The sequence below is a fragment of the Chiloscyllium plagiosum genome, unplaced genomic scaffold (genome assembly GCF_037043375.1).
Source record: "Chiloscyllium plagiosum isolate Xiang-an unplaced genomic scaffold, Cpla_swu_hap1 HiC_scaffold_22, whole genome shotgun sequence".
NCBI classification, from domain to species: domain Eukaryota; kingdom Metazoa; phylum Chordata; class Chondrichthyes; order Orectolobiformes; family Hemiscylliidae; genus Chiloscyllium; species Chiloscyllium plagiosum.
The window spans coordinates 20,973,964-20,991,161 of NW_028270160.1; the positions used below are offsets into that span (position 1 = coordinate 20,973,964).

Below are 17,198 nucleotides of genomic sequence, written 5' to 3' on the forward strand. Positions count from 1 at the left end.
AGTGTTCAGCTACGGGGTGATGGGCCCCTCACCTTATCCCAGATCCAACCTTCCAACTCAGCACTGCCTTCTTGATCTGTCCTACCTGTCCATCTTCCTCCCCATCTATCCACACCACCCTCCTCTCTGACCTATCACCCCCACCTTCAGCTACCTATTGCATTCTCAGCTACCTTCCACCCAGCCTCACTGCTCTCCCCCTCCCTCCCCACCCCTGGCCCACAAGCCTCATTCCTGATGAAGGGCTTCTGCCTGAAACATTGATTCTCCTGATCCTCAGATGCTGCCTGACCGGCTGTACTTTTCCAGCATCACTCTGATCTCTAGCATCTGCCATCCTGACTTTCTCCATGTGGATGACAGAGGGGCAGTGGCATCATGATTTGTCCAGAGGAGATGGTCAGAATGCTATGTCATAATGCAACCTGCAATTGTCTACCTTCTTCCACTGGGGCCTATAAAGGATGTAGGATGGTCCCTTACATCAGGTTTCCATTCTATCTGAGAGGTTCTCCTTGTACCCAACAGACCAAGCACAACAATAATCTTTGGAATTTCTGCTCCACACATCTGGAAGACACACCAAGGCTCTATGTTGGATGATAATGATTCATGAGAGGTGCAGCATTTTACTGAGTAAGAACATGAGGACATTCCTCAGATGGAACAGCACCTTCAGCATCCTACAGTGCAGCAGTGATGACCAACACAGTGCAGTAAGGATGCTTTGTGAATGCTGTTCAATGGAACTGAGGTGCATGGCATCACCTTCCACTGACTGTAAACATTTTAATGCAGCTGAAGCCAGTCTCCCCTGAATAATCCCAATTGCAAATGCAGCTTAACAATTTGATCTTTCAATGTAGTTCATGCTGTTTAATAAAAGTTAAGGTTGGAAATGGATGGAAGCTTTCACAACATCTGATGCTTATTCAATCACAATGTTTCATATTAGTCGAAGCATAATGGACAGGATTCCTGTTGCCCTGACAGGATTAGAATCTCGTGTGATGCTAAAGTTTGCTGGCCTGTCTATCTTAATTCTTGTAGTTGTAGCTTTAACAACAGTCATTCATGCGGATGATGATGAAAAGTGAACACATTTACAATTGCAACAGCATATTTATAATAAAGTGTCACTGGTGCCATCCTTGTGCCTTGTAAGATTTTCCATTCTTTCCCTCCTATTCAGAAGGCATATAGCACGCTTGCCTTCATTGATCAGGCTTTAAGTATAGGAGTTGGGATGTCACGTTGAGGTTGTGTAGGAAGTTGGTGAGGCCCTTTCTGGCGTATTACCTCTAGTTCTGGTCACCCTGTTGTAGGAAGGATATTAAATTAAACTGGAGTGAGTTCAGAAAAGATTTACCAAGACATTGCTGGGAATGGAGGTTTGAGTTATAAGGAGAGGCTGGGACTATTTTTCCCTGGAGAGTAGGAGATTGAGGGCTGACCTTATTGAGGTTTATAAAATCATGAAGGGCATAGATAAGGCGAATGACAAGGCTTGATTTCTGTAGGGTGGGGGAGTTCAAAACGAGGGGGCATATGTTTTAGGTAAGAGGAGAAAGATTATAAAGGGCATGAGAGGCAATGTTTTTACACAGAGAATGGTTCATGTATGGAATGAACTGCCAAAGAACATGGTGAATGCAGATACAGTTACAACATTTAAAAGACATGTAGATATGTTCATGAATAATAATGTTTTTAAGGGATATGGGTCAAACACAGGCAAGTGGGGCCAGTTTAGTTTGGGAACATGGTTGGCATGGACTAGTTGGACTGAAGGATCTGTTTCCATGCTGTATGAATCAATGTGGTTTCTCCTCCAGTTGGGTGTGTACCAGCACTGGCCTGTCCTTGAGAGGGAGTTGTGTCAAGTTTCTCCATCCCCCTGTTGCCTTTGGTTGGTGTTCAGTCCCAATCGGTGGAGGAATGTGGTGCATGTCATAGAGTCATAGAGACAGACAGCATAGAGACAGACCCTTCAGGGTCCAAATCATGCATGCTGACCAGACATCTCAATCTGACCCAGTCCCATTTGTCAGCATTTGGCCCTTATCCTCCTAAACCCTTCCTATTCACATATCCATCTAGATGCCTTTTTAAATGCTGTATTTGAACCCACTTTCATACAATTGAACTCATTCCATATAATCACCACTCTCAGAGTGAAAATGTTGCTCCTCTTTTAAATCTTTCTCCTCTCACCTCAAATCTATACTCTCCAATTTTGGACTCCCCCCACCCTGGGGGAAAGGCCATGGTTATTTACACTATCCTTTCCTCTCATGATTTTATAAACCTCTATAGGTCACCCTTCAGCCTCTGACACTTCAGGGAGGAAAGCCCCCACCTGTCCAGCCAGTCCCGATAGTTCAAATCCTCCAGTCCCAGCAACAACATTTTAATTTTTCAGAATCCTTTCAAGTTGAACAACACCTTTTCTAAAGAAAGGTGACCAAAACTATATGCAGTATTCTGAAAGTGGCCTCACCTATGTACCGTTTGGAAACAACCTGATGCCCTAACTCCTATACTCAATGTTCTGACCAATGAAGGCAAGCACTTTGCCACTTTGTCTACCTGCAACTTCAGTTGCAAAGAACTATGCATTTGCACCCATAGGTCTCCTTGTTTGGCAACGCTCCCCAGGGCCCTACCATTAACTGTGTAAGTCCTGCCCTTTGCCTTACCAAAATGGAGCACCTCACATGTATTCTCTCAGATCATTGTCTGGGATCATGTTCTGTCTGGAATCACCCTCTGACATGGCGTTCTCTCTAGGATCACTGACTATGATTGTGTTCCCTCCTGGATCACTGCCTGGGATTGTGTTCTCCCCAGGATTGTGTTCTCTCTGACATCATTCTCTAGGATTTTATTTTCGCAGGGATCATTCTCTGGGATCGTGTTTTCTCCGGGATCACTGTCTGTGAGTCTCCGTATGTGTCCGTCAGACAGTGAGGGTGCTAGACCAGGCTCTCCATGGCAGCTCCACCCTATCCACAGAGGCAGTCAGATGCTCACATGCAACAGGCAGCAACATACAAGTACCATTAGTAACTCCTCCGACCTTCAAGATGGTTTCCCAAATGACTCCAAGAAGCCTGACTGTTGGATGATGGTCTTGGCCTTCCTCTGTTTAGAGTGGGCTCAGTTCCTGTCTCATTAATTTTTTAATCTTCCACCTGATTCTGAGAGCTGATATTACATTTGCAGAGGCTAAACCAAGAAGTTTAAATTATAAAATTTAATTCAATTTAAAATCATTTATCGAATACAAAATACAGAAAAGAAAGCTCAGATTAAAGAAAAGAAACAGACCAAATGAAATAGCAAAAGTGTTTTGTTTTTACAATTTCCAACAGTAACAACAAGATGTATTTATATAAAGTATCTTTAATGTTCCAAAGCATTTCACAGAACTATTGTCAAACAAAATCTGACACTAAGATATTTTAGGGTAAATTCTTCATTTAAAACTTAGTCAAAGATGTAGATTTCAAGAATGTGTTAAGTAAGGCAAAAGAAATAGACAATCACATAGGTTTAGAAGAAAATTCCTGAACTCAGGGCCCATTAAAATCAGAAGCAATGAGAGTTTTAAAATAAATGAAGTAAAATGTCAGTGGCAGAGATGTTGTTTGTTCATAATTAAAACTTATCATGTTGTTAAAAATTACTTACATGTGAATGGACATGCATGTTTAATAAATATCAAGGATATTTATATTGTAGTATATTCCTGAATTCTGAGATTCCCAGTGAGAGCCTGTGGAAAAATTGAACAATGTGGTAGCAACCCTCTGATGTCACTGTTTTAACTACACATATGCAAATAATAGAAGTTGCTGTTCAATTTACTCCTTAGCAACAGTGCACGCCAATAGCCTCATTACTACTGTAATATTCAGACGCTTGGTCCTTGGAAGCATAAAATGCCAGAGAAACTCATTCAGTGGCAGAAGCTGTGGAGAAACAGAGTTAATGTTTCAATTTGATTCTGCTCCAGAAATCTTCTTCTGACTTACACGTTCTGAAGAGGAATCATATGGGACTTCAAATGCAAATTCTGCTTCTCTCTCCACATTGCTGTCTGGTGAGTCTCCCCAGCGTTTTCTGTTTTTATTTCAGATTCCCAGCATCCGCAGTATTTTGTTTTTCCATTATTTCTTCAGCGGACTGTATACCAAAATGCCTCTGATCATCTGTGTTTCATCAAGATCAAGACCCTGACAATACAATATAATCATCATAAAATGAAAACATCTATGCTAATGACATAATTTCCTGCAGCTCAAGTAGTTTGTGGGATGCATGGTACTATTTGCATTATTCTGTGGATAACATTATCTGTAATCTGAAGCTGTGTTTACACTGCAACCATAAATTTAGATTTGCTTTAAATCTACAGCTGTTCTGAATTAATACACACTAACTAAACAGCGTAAATTAACCTGCTCTGATGTGAAGTCTGCAGGAACAACTCCTACCTCCTGATTCCAATTTAAAACCACTTTTTACCCCATTTACATGGCAGCAACTAATTTGGGCTCATTCTAATCAGTCAACTGCACTGAATTAGTTGTGGTCATGTAAACATTGTGACGTTGGCCACTACAAACCTAATGGGAAGTGGGGTTAACAAAAAGGGAGAAACTCCACCTCTTAGATGATTTGAGCCCACAGAAAAATTAACTCATGATTCAGGATCGTGCAAACAGCTTGGTGGAGCTAAAAGTGAAGAGCAGTGGGTTAGGTCACTCAGGCTATTTAATTTTATGTGAAGGTACTAACTGTTTCTTTCAGCTGACTGTCTTTTAAACTGGTGAATGAAGCAAACCATTTACAGAATAATCCCACAGTCATGAAGAGCTACATAGTGCCATATATTAAACTGTCTGATAACACAAGAAAAGCAGCTAATTAACATCTGAAGGAGAAAAGGTTCATGTCTAAGAATAAAGATGAATAGTCTGCATCCGAATATCACACTGTCCTTTCCTCTTTAGATGTTTATAAAATGCTCATTGTTATTTTCTTAAACTAACAGAGTTTCTGTCTTTTCCTTTTTTATCCAATTCCTAGTTGCATTTCTTTTTCCACAATGGATACAGATTCTTCGCCTTTCCCGAAAATGTTATCTGCTACAAATTACGGCCATTGGCTTGTTGAATATACACAACCTGTATTCAATTCAAATCAAGAGAAGGTTAAATCATTCCCTAAGAGTTGTGACAGTAGGGCTATTTGAGAGATTTATTTAAACCAGTCCACAACCTGATCTCTACTGTACAGGCCAGAATACATGAATCAATGAAATGTGATATACTCTGATGGTAATATCAAAACATAGGGATGACGCTTACTTTTTTTGGCTAAATGCCAATTTGCTTTGATTTTTCTGGAGGGTTTCTCAGTTTGAGGCCTTGTGAGTTTTTTTTTGGCTTATCTAAAGAAACTTATCTCATCATATCCACACCCTACACCCCATTCTCAGCATAAATATCATGCTTTGTTGGCTATTCTTACTTCTAGCGAAGGGATGCAAGACTCGAAACATTAATTGATTTTTTTTTTCTCCACAGATGCTGAGTTTCTCTTTTTGTTTCAGATTCCCAGCATCCACAGTTTTTTTATTTTTAATATCACCTCATTAACTAACTACCCTGCCTCCAAGGAGTCTCACTCATTCCATTGTATCCCTGTCTTCCCACGCACCATTCGTAGCACTATTCAGCACTGTTGGGAAAACCCAGGACCTATTGAGATCCTTGGTGCTGGCATCATCTTTAAAGGCCCCTTCTCATTCCAGATAAACACCATCAGTCATAGAGTAATAGAGATATACACCATGGAAATAAACCTTTTGATCCAACTTGTCCATGTCGACCAGATATCTTAAACAAATCTCATCATATTTGCCAGCATTGACCCTATTCTTCTAAAGCCTTCCCATTCATATACCCATCCAGATGCCTTTTAAATGTTGTAATTGTACCAGCCTCCACTACTTCCTCTGACAGCTCATTCCATACACACACCACCATCTGCGTGAAAACATTACCCTTAGGTCTCTTTTGTATCTTTCCCCTCTCACCTTAAACCTATGCCCTCTAGGTGTGGATTCCTCCTGGGGAAAAGACCTTCTCTATTTATCCTATCCATGCCCCTCATGATTTTATAAACCTCTATAAGGTCACCCCTCAGTCTCTGACACTGCATGGGAAAACAGCCTCAGCCTAATCAGCCTCTCCCTATAGCTAAAACCTTCCAACCCCGGCAACATTTTTGTAAATCTTTTCTGAACTCTTTCAAGTTTCACAACATCTTCCTATAGCAGGGGGACCAAAGTTGCAACCAAACTTCCAATAATTCAATGACATTCGCCCCAACCAAGGGTAAATTTTGCATCTTGCTGGGCAGGGACCTGAAAGTCCTGGTGGAGGGGGTAGTGCAAAGGTGCCACCTCTCCCCCAGGACCAGCAGAGGAGGCAACAACACCAGACCATGCCAACCTGGTGCCATGTTATCACCTGGGTCAATAGGGTCTCAGCACAGGGAGGAAGATCACCATCTTCTCTGTCACGCCTCACACTCTCCCTGTCTCTGTTACTGCACCCATCTCCCACCAAGACTCATGCTCTGCCAGTCTCAAAGCCATGCTCCCATTTTCTTCCCCACTTACTCACGCCAACCCCTGACACCATTCACCCTACTTGCCCTCTATGACACAACTCCCACCATAACCCACATCATCCGCAGAAAATAGCAAGAGTAGGCCATTTGGCCCATTGAACTCATGCTGTCCTTCAACACGATCATGACTGATCCCCTATTCCCACTCCCTTCCCATGTCCGTTGGTACCTTTATCGTCTAGAAATTTCTCAAAAATATTTGGTGACTGGGTCTTCACGGCTTTCTGTGGCAGAGAATTTGATGGCTTCACCATTTTCTGAGTGAAGAAACTTCTCATCTCAGTCTGAAACAGCACAACAGTTCTGAAACTGTTCCCTCGTTTTCTGGACCCTCTGACCAGGAAAAGCATCATCCCTGCTTCCAGTCTGTCCAGCCTTATCAGAGTTCAATGTTTCATAGAGACTCCTTCTCACTTTTCCAAACTCCAGTGAATCTCTGGTCCAATTGACCCGATCTTTTCTCATATGACAAAGCTGTCATCCCAGGAATCGTTCTGGTGAAAATTCCCTGCAATCCCTCCGTGGCAAGAATATCTTTTTGTAGGTTAAAAGACCAAAACTGCACACAGTACTCCAGATATGGTCTCACAAAGGCCCTGAAATAAGATGTCCTTGCACTTGCACTCAAACTCTCTTGCAAGGAAGGCCACCATGCCATGAACCTTCCTAGCCATGTTCTGCATCTGAATGCTTACTTTTAATGACTGGTGTTTTAATGACTGGTCCTTTTGTGTATCAACCTTTCCAACATAGCAGCAGTAAAATAATACTCTGCCAATCTATTTTAAGGATAAGGATAGCCACTGTTCTGCTGAATTGCTCTGTAGAGTGGTCTATGATGACTGCAGCACCCAGGCAGGGTCTATAGTCCTTTACCTCACCCATTGACCCAGTCTGCCAATAGAAAGCTCTCTCCAAGCAGTTAGACCCACCTCCCACCACCGACAGCAACTTGAGGGCAAACTGGACAATCCCACTAATTAGCTTTAATCTTCCCAATAGACCACTAGCATATGTGTTAGGTTTACCCTATGACCTTTGACCCAGGGGTGGGATGAAGCCAGGGAAATGGCACAAGGGTAGGGTATCTTTCAGCACCCATCAAGTCCACACCAACCCTTTGAAAGCATCCCACCCAGACCTACACCCCTATGTTATCCCTGCATGGCTAATCCATCTAGTCTGCACATCCCTGGACATATCAAGCAATTTAGCATGGCCAATGCACCCAACCTGCACATCTTCAGACTGTGGGAGGAAACCGGAGCACCTGGAGGAAACCCCGGCAGACACGGGGAGAATGCGCAAACTCCACACAGGCACTCGCCCAAGGGTGGAGTGGAACCCAGGTCCCTGGCACTGTGAGGTAACAGTCCTAACCACTGAGCCACCATGCTTCCCTGGTCAATATAAAATCAGATCATACAAGTGAGAAATGTCTCACATCCAGTTCTTGATCTGTGCTGAGTTGACTATTCTCAGTTGGGCCATTTCAATTAGTTTTAACATCTCAGTGTTCAAACAGCCCTCTGGCATCCAAGCTAAGAACTGCTTCTTGGATGGGAAACTAGAGGATTGTTGTTGTCCTTGGACTCTCTGCCATGATCAAGCATTTTCAGGACAAAAAGAAAATTGGAAAAAGTGAAGTGAAACACAAGTCATAGCAGAATTAAATATTTTATTGTTTTTATTAATACAAGGAAATTGACACAATCATTTGGGAACATTGGTGCTGTAATGTGGACTGCACATGTATCAAGCAGTGAATAAGATGAGTCAGTGCATGCTATTGGACTCAAACACATAAACGTATGAATTAGGAACAGGAGTAAGTCATTTTGCCCTTTGAATCTATTCCATCATTCAACCAGATCATGGCTGACCTCACTGTGGCCTCAACTCCAACTCCCTGTCTATCACTGATAATTTTTGAACCCCTTGTTAGTCAAAAATCTATCTCCCTTTGAATTAAAAGAATTCAATGAAGTCGCCTTTACTACTCTCTTGGAAAGAAAATTCCACAGACTCACAACTTCCCAAAAGAAACAAAATTTCCTAATTTCTGTCTTAATAGAGAGGCCTCTTGTTCTTACAATGGGTATCCTAGTTTTAATCTCTCGCAGGAACAAGGAAACATTCTTTTAATATCCATTTAGGATTTTATGTCTTTCAATAAGATTACCTCTCATTTTTTTAAACTCAAATGGACATTGGCCTAAATTGTTCAACCTTTCTCATAAAATAACCCCTCATCCCATGACTCGGTGAATGTTCTCTGAACTCCTCCTAATGCAATTATGTGTTTGCTGAAATAAGGAGATCAGAGCTGTATACAGCACTCAAGGTTTAATCTCACCAATGTCCTCTAACATTAGCAAGCCATTCTTATTTCTATGGCTCTGAAGAAAAGTCATACCGAACTTGAAACATTAATTCTGTTTCTGTCTCCATGGATACACCCAGACCTGCTGATTTTATCCAGTAATTTGTGTTTTTTTTAAAAAAACTTTACTTTCATATTCCATTCCCCTCGCAAGAAGAGCCATAATTCCATTTGCGTTCCTAATCATTTGCTATACCAGCTACCAAAGTTTTGTAATTTATCTAACAGGATACCCGGATTTCTCAGATCTGTCTTGGATTTCTGCAATCACTTTCCACTTTAAAAAAAAACATGCTTCTGTTCTAGTCTTCATGCAAAAGTGGGCAATATCATGTTTTTCCAGACGAGACTCCATCTGCCAGTTATTACCCACTCACTTCACCTATATCCCCTTTGCAGACTGCTTATAAGCTCTTCACAACTTACTTATTATCTTAGTATCATCAGCAAATTTAGCATCCACACATTCTCCAGTCATTGATATAGATTGTAAATGATGGAGTTTCCAGCACTAATCCTTGTGGCACTCCACTCATTGCATCTCACCAACCTGAAAATGACACATTTACGCTTGTTGTTTTCTGTTAGTGAGTCAACCTTCTATCTATGTCAATATGTTATTCACCCACTATGAGCCAATTATTTGGTGCAGTAATCTTTAATGGGTTAAGTGCCTTCTGGAAATCTAAGTGCAGCACATCCACAGTGACCCATGTTGCTTTGTAGTTTCTCAAAAACACTATGATGAGTCAGGAGCCACCATTATTCACTATCGAGACCTGTCAGTGTGCTGCAGGCATTATCATATAGTCATTTTGTCGAGATTAGTTGTCTCAGATGTGCAGCAATTTCTGGTGCTCAGGGGTTTTCTCCATTGGATCAAGCATCCTTCAGATCTGGGTCTGCATTGCCATGTCTGTGGGTCCTATTGGAATGTATCCCATTGTACTAAAAGAGATGGTGGGAGAAAGAGCAGGTGAACTTATGGTAATTTTCCAAAATTCACTGGACTCTGGGGCAGTCACAGCAGATTGGAAAATAGCAAATGTGATGCCACTGTTTAAAAAGAGAAGTAGACAAAAAATGGCGAATTATAGACCAGTTAGCTTAACCTCTGTAGTGGGGAAGATGCTTGAGTCTATTATCAGGGAAGAAATAACAGGGCATCTCAAAATAAATTGTCCCATTCTACAGATGCAGCATGGGTTCATGAAGGGCAGGTCATGCTTCATAAATCTTTTGGAATTCTATGAAGACATTTCAAGCAAGGTGGACAATGGGGACCCAGTGGATGTGATGTTCCTAGACTTCCAAAAGTCTTTTGACAAGGTGTTGCACATGAGGCTGCTGCATAAGATAAGGATGCATGGTGTTGGAGTAGTGTATTAGTGTGGATAGAAGATTAGTTGACTGACAGGAAGCAAAGAATGGGGATAAATGAGTGCTATTCTGGTTGGTAATCAGGGACTAGTGGTGTGCCTCAATTATTTAGAATTTATATAGATGATTTGGAGTTGGGGACCACATGTACTGCGTCAAAATTTGCCGATGACACTAAGATGAGTGGCAGAGCAAAGTGTGCAAAGGACTGTAAAACTTTGCAGAGGAACATAGACACATTGAGTGAGTGGGCAAAGGTCTGGCAAATGGAATACAATGTTAATAAATGTGAAGTAATACATTTTGGTAGGAGTAACAGCAAAACAGATTATTACTTAAATGGTAAAAAGTTGGAGTATGCTGATTTGCAGAAGGGCATGGGTGACCTTGTGCATGAATTGCGGAAGGTTGGTCTGCAGGTACAACAGGTAATTAGGAAGGCAAATGGAATTTTGTCCTTCCATTGCTAAAGGGATTGAGTTTAAAAGCAGAGAGGTAATGTTACAGCTTTACAAGGTGCTAGTGAGGTCACACCTGGAGTATTGTGTGCAGATTTGATCTCCTTATTTAAGAAAGGATGTACTGGCACTGGAGGGGGTGAAGAGGAGGTTCACTAGGTTAATTCCAGAGTTGAGAAGGTTGGCTTATGAGGAGAGGCTGAGTAGCTTGGGATTATATTCATTGGAATTCAGAAGAATGAGGGAGGATCTTACAGAAACATAAAATTTTGAGGGGAATTGATAAACGAGAAATAGATAGGATGTTCCCACTAGCAGGTGAAACTAGGACAAGAGAGCATGGCCTCAAGATTAGAGGAAGCAGGTTTAGAACTAAACTGAGAAGGAACTTCTTCACACAGAGGGTTGTTAATCTATGGAATTCCTTGCCCAGGGAAGTAGTTAACGGTACATCAGTACCGTTTTAAAGCTAAGGTAGATACTTCTTTGAAAAATAGAGGAATTAAGGGATATGGTGAAAATGTAGGTAAATGGAGCTGAGTCCATGAAAAGATTGGCCATAAACTTATTGGATTGTGGAGCAGGCTCAAAGGGCCGGACGGCCTACTTCTGCTCCTAGTTCTTATGTTGTTATGTACTATGTGCTGTAGGGGAAGGAAAACTCTCACTCTCTAATATGAGGTCTCCAGATCCTCATTCACCATGTGCCATTGCTCTAATTCATTGGTGCTTCACCTAACCCCTAACCTTGTACATGACTATCTAAATCATCCACATGAGATGCTTCAACTTCTAAAGTTGATAACTTCCACTGAATGAGCTTCATCGGCATTACGAAGATGAAGACATCACGATCAGAATTATTCCTAGTGGCTTCAGAAGATTGATGCCTATGTAAGTTTGAGAATGTAGATGATACCCTCTCCTAATGTGTCCAAAATCATTAGTGGCTAGATAGAGTATATGGTGAGAAACTGTTCTTTTTGATGAAAGGGTTGAGAACTCGAGGATGTCGATTTAAGCTAATACATGAAATATGTAAAAACAGCCAAAGGAAAAGCATTCTTAACACATCAAGTAGTGAGGAGATAAAATGTGTTTCTCAAGAAAGTGGCAGAGGACAATTCAATTGTGATCTTCAAAAGGGATTTAAGAAAAGCATCTGAAGAGAAAACTATTTCAGAGTTATTCCAGAATAGAGTAGGACAAATAGAGTTACCCTTGTAGGGAGCCTGCACAGATAGGATGGGTTGAATGGCCTCCTTCGGTGTGCACTCATCATTTTATTTGGTGGTTCTTTTGCCCTGCATGTTCATCTCTAGCTTGACAGTGTTGAATCAATTTCTTCAAAAAGATGACATTGCTTTGCTATGCCTTCTATAATCATTGATCTCTCCCTTCCAATGTGATGGAAAATTCATAGAAGCATTTTTTTTAGATACACAAGGGTCAATATTCTCTCCTTACACATGAGGGATGGATTATCCACCCTGGAATAAGGTTTAATGGAGGTAATTCACTTCACAGGAGCTGGGAAGCCCAACAGTGGGTAGCTGCTGGATCAGGATTTAATCCCATCAGGCACACCTCACACCCAACAGTCTGCCACAACTATTAATATCCAACTTTAGTTCTTTGTGCTTGTTGAGGAATTGATGTTTGTGGTGGACTTCCAAATGAAATTTGTGCACTCAGGATAGAAATGGTTTCAAGAGCAAAACAATATTTCTCTTTGACCTCTAACAACAGTTCAAATATGCACCTTTCCATCTGGTCAAGTCATTGAATATCGATAGAAGTCAGCATTGCCATTCTTTGAAAGGCCTATCTGTGAAGTAAAATGTGAATTATACTCTCACTGTAGGAATAGTTATTGAGCCGGCATAAGAAAGAGCCACATCGTAATGACATCAGATCCGAAGAAACTAGAGCTCTAGCCTGATGGGTTCTTGAAGATATCCTCACTTACCATCCCTAGTGTATAGTTCCATTTTTAAAGCATCGCAATATTTACTCAAACAAGTGTAGACCTGATCTTACTAAACCATCAAATTAGTTTCAATCACCTGCTCTTTCTCCATAGCAAAAGGCTTAAATCTCCTCTCTTCGAGTATTTATTAATTCCCTTTTGAAGGTTATTTTTGCATCTGCTTCCCTCTAACCTTTGTACCGCATTGCTATTAAGTTGATGTGACATTTTCAATTCTTGTATCTAATAGAAATGTGTCCTTTCCAAGTAATATATATTTATATTCTGTTGTTTTGATTGAGTAATGCAGCATTGTATTCACTTTGTAAATTGCAATAGTGGGTATTTGTTCTAAGACTCTGAGAAGTCTTTCAACTTCATCTTTAGCTATTTGAACATTATACATGATGTATATATGTTGCCTGTTGTTATTTAATGAATGTGATTCTATGGACTTGTCTACATTCAATCACATCTACCAATGCTTGGTCTACTTGTACCTTTCCTTTATTCTACAATACTTTGGCTTCCTCTTTTGACTCTATATCCCTCATTTAATATCAGTTATGAATTTAATATTTTTTCCAAAATATATTTTATTTATAACATTTTAAAGTACATTCTAAAATCTGTTGAATTGAATGTTACAGCAATTACAATAAAATTAAACTTTCTCTCCATAAATCAGGTCTACTTTGACATACCTGCAAATCTACAAATTTAACCGAGTTTTCTTGACTGCCAATGGGTTTAAACATCGCCTGAAGTATGCATGGTCCAAAAGAATTGCTTTTGTGGAAATACACTTGTTGTAATATGCAACTAATAAATTTGGAGAATCCTATTTATTAACTAGCCATGAACAAATTACTTTCTATTTTAGATTAGTACAAAAAAGTTCTCTCTCTAATAAGTCAAAACTATTACCAAGTAGTGAGATATATGTTTATTGCTCTTAAATTTGGTTATGGTATATCTTTTGTACTGAATAGCAATCATTGTGCCTGGCAAGTAATTTAAATATCACCATGGATGAAACAAACGTACTTATTGGATAGCTTCTTCAGAAACATGGTGAATTATTTGTGTATTGTTGAATTATCAAATGTGAATAGTACTGTGGCATGTGAGTAGTTGGATTTATCAATATAACCTCGTAGATTGTTTTATTTAAATCTATAATCATTTGTCTACCCAAACCTGCTAAATCATGAAGATCTTTTTCGTTAATTACATTCCATTCCACATTTTCATAACCTTTTCTATTGTTCCTGGACTCAATGTAGATGGTTTAAACTCAAATCCTGAAATTCAGACCCTTTGGAATGGATTTGTCTACTCAAGAATAGAGTCATTCCTTGTCAACTATGTCAATCCCTTTTATCAGATTAACCATTAACCTTTGCTTCTCCAGGGAATATAATAAATTCACTCTACTAGAGTTTAGTCAATTCATCCCAGTTACCAATTTAGAGAAATACCTTTGAACTTTCATCAGTGATGATGTATCTTTTCTAAGGTGATACACATCAAATTAAATATAAAGGGTCTGGCCATTCCTTTATATAATTGTGATGATGGTTACATTTTGATTCTGTATCTGGTCTGGTCAAGTTAAGTTCAGAATCCTGTAATACTTACAATAGCTTTTTCTACCCATTACCATAACCTAAGCTTTTACATTCTTAGGGACATGTATGACGAGAGCTTCCTTTCTTAACTTAACCCGTCTTCTGACATTTTTATGTCCAAAAGTAACTACCTCACACTTTGTTACATCAACCTGCATCAATCATGCCACCCACTCAATGTATCCATATTTTGAAGTTAATTTTCCTTGAGTTCAATGTTCATAGTCAGTTCAGGTACATAATTCTTTGAAGTTTAAGTTACATGTAGACGTGTGGTTAAGCAAGCATTTAGCATGCTTGCCTTTGATTATATCAATTGGGATGTTATGTTGAGATTTTACAGGACATTGGTCAGGTTTCTTCTGGAGTACTGTGTTCAGTTTTGGTCATCTTCCTATAGGAAGGATGTTATTAAACTGGAAAGAGTGCAGAAGAAATTTGCAAGGATGTTGCCTGCACTCAAAGGTCTGAGTTATAGGAAGAGGTTGGACAAGCTAGGACTTTGTTCTTTAGAGCATAGGAGACTGAGGGCAGAATCTTATAGAGGTGTATATGATCACGAGAGGCATGGTTAGAGTGAATGCAGGGTTGGGGAACCAAGGACAAGAGGGCATCAATTTAAGGTTAGAAAGGAAAGAATAAAAGGGAACCTGAGGGGCAATGTTTTTACACAGAGGGTGGTATGGAATGAGCTGCCAGCAGAAGTGGTTGAGGCCGGTACATTAACAGCATTTAAAAGGCACTTGGACAAACACATGGATAGGAAAGGATTAGAAGGTGCAGGAAAATAGGGTTAGTGTGAATGTACATTTTGGTTGATATGGAACAGTTTGGGCCAAAGAGCCTGTCTCTGTGCCATATGACTCTATGGAAAGGATTACCAGGAAGTTGCCAGGAAGGGAGGGCTTGAGTTATAAGGAGACTGGGTAGGCTGGGACATTTTTACTTGAGGATAGGAGGTTGAGGGGTGATCTTACAAAGATTTATAAAATCATGAGGTGTATAAATAAGGTGAATGGCAGATGTCTTTTCCCTAGGGTGGGGACTTTCAAGACTAGGGGACATATTTTTAAGGTGAGAGGAGAAAGATTTAAAAAAGACATGAGGGGCAACTTTTTTACACAGGGTGGTTAGTGTGTGGAATGAACTTCTAGAGGAAATGGTGGATGTGGGTACAGTTATAACATTCAAAAGACATTTGAATAAGTACATGAATAAGAAACGTTTGAAGGGATATGGGCCAAACTCAGGCAGGTGGGACTAGTTTAGGTTGGTATTAACTAGTATGAACAGTATTGACTAGTCAGACCAAAGGGTCTGTTTTCATGCTGTATGACTCTATGACTCTAAGACAATACTTGCTGGTTTACTTTCATCAGTAAACCAGTACTCTATTTCCAAATTTATTTAATCTACACAGAGAGTGAATACTTGGGACCTGAAGAACAATCCCTCTATGACTTCATTTGGAATTGCTCAATAAGGTCTAAGAAATATCCTTATTGCCCAACTCTCTGAATCCAATTTCAGACTAAAGCTCTTTCTATGTTATGACGTCACCTTAAATTCCACCCTCCTCAAATTTAGCCAACAATCTTTTCCATAGAATCCTACCGAATTTCTTCTGAAAATTCTACCAACAATGGACTTTGTCGATTTAGTTCTCAATGGAACTTGGTTAAAAATTCCTATTAAGTCAGACATACCAAAATTAGTTCAGTAGAATTACCACCTTTTTAACGCTGATGAACCCATGTTTCTACAGGGAAAGCAGAAAAAGAACCTGCCATTTCCAGAGGTAGGGCCTTTCTTCAAATTGCGGGGCCTAAGTGAATCATACAACCTGAATTGTCACTTTAGATCATAATTTTTTTTAACAGGTGGCACAAAGTGGACTGCAAATACACTTAATGCCCAAACTGATCATTATTTAACCAATTTTGTTTCTCTTCTGCCATTGTTAATGAAAATCTCTCATGCTGAATATCAGATCGAGAAACCGAAGAATTGGCCACAGTTTGGATGGAGCTCCATCTTGTTTATGCCAGCTCCCTTTAAGAATCTACTTTCACACTCTCATCTTTTCTCCACAGCCCTACAATTTTATCTTCCTATTTGAATAATTAGCCAATTTTCTTTTTAAAGACACAATTGAAACTGCCTCCATCATGGGATTAAGCTGTACATTCTGTCCCCTAACCATTCCCTGGATAAAATGTTGCTTCTTGTTCTTTTACCAGTCACCTTAGATTGGTGCTGTTTGCTTCTCGATCCTTCTGACAATGACAGATGCCATGGTCACAGAAGACCATAGGATGCTCTCTCAGTAGACAGAGAGACAACTAATTTTGAGTTTAACCTAAGGATCACTACACCTCAGATGAAGAGAAACACTAAAAAAGTGAAGACTGGTGACTTTACCTTGGTTTTAATCATTTTATCCTTTTAAGCTACATTAAAACTCGACATTTTGGTATCATTCTGCATTCTAGCAAGAGAAACATTTTCCCGTATGTAGCTCTGTAGACCCGTCATGGTCTTGAAAACATCTGCTAAATCTCCTCACAACCTGAATTGATGTTTTAACTTTTTTGACTGCATGAATTAAATAAATGTCATGGAATGGTATTAGCAGCACATTAAAATCCACAAGTTCTCTAAAAGTGTAATAA

General features: G+C 39.9%; 1 pseudogene; it reads right to left on the reverse strand.

Moving 5' to 3' along the window:
- Positions 1-17,198, reverse strand: part of LOC122561402 (actin-1-like) — a 77,795-nt pseudogene that overhangs the window by 55,558 nt on the left and 5,039 nt on the right.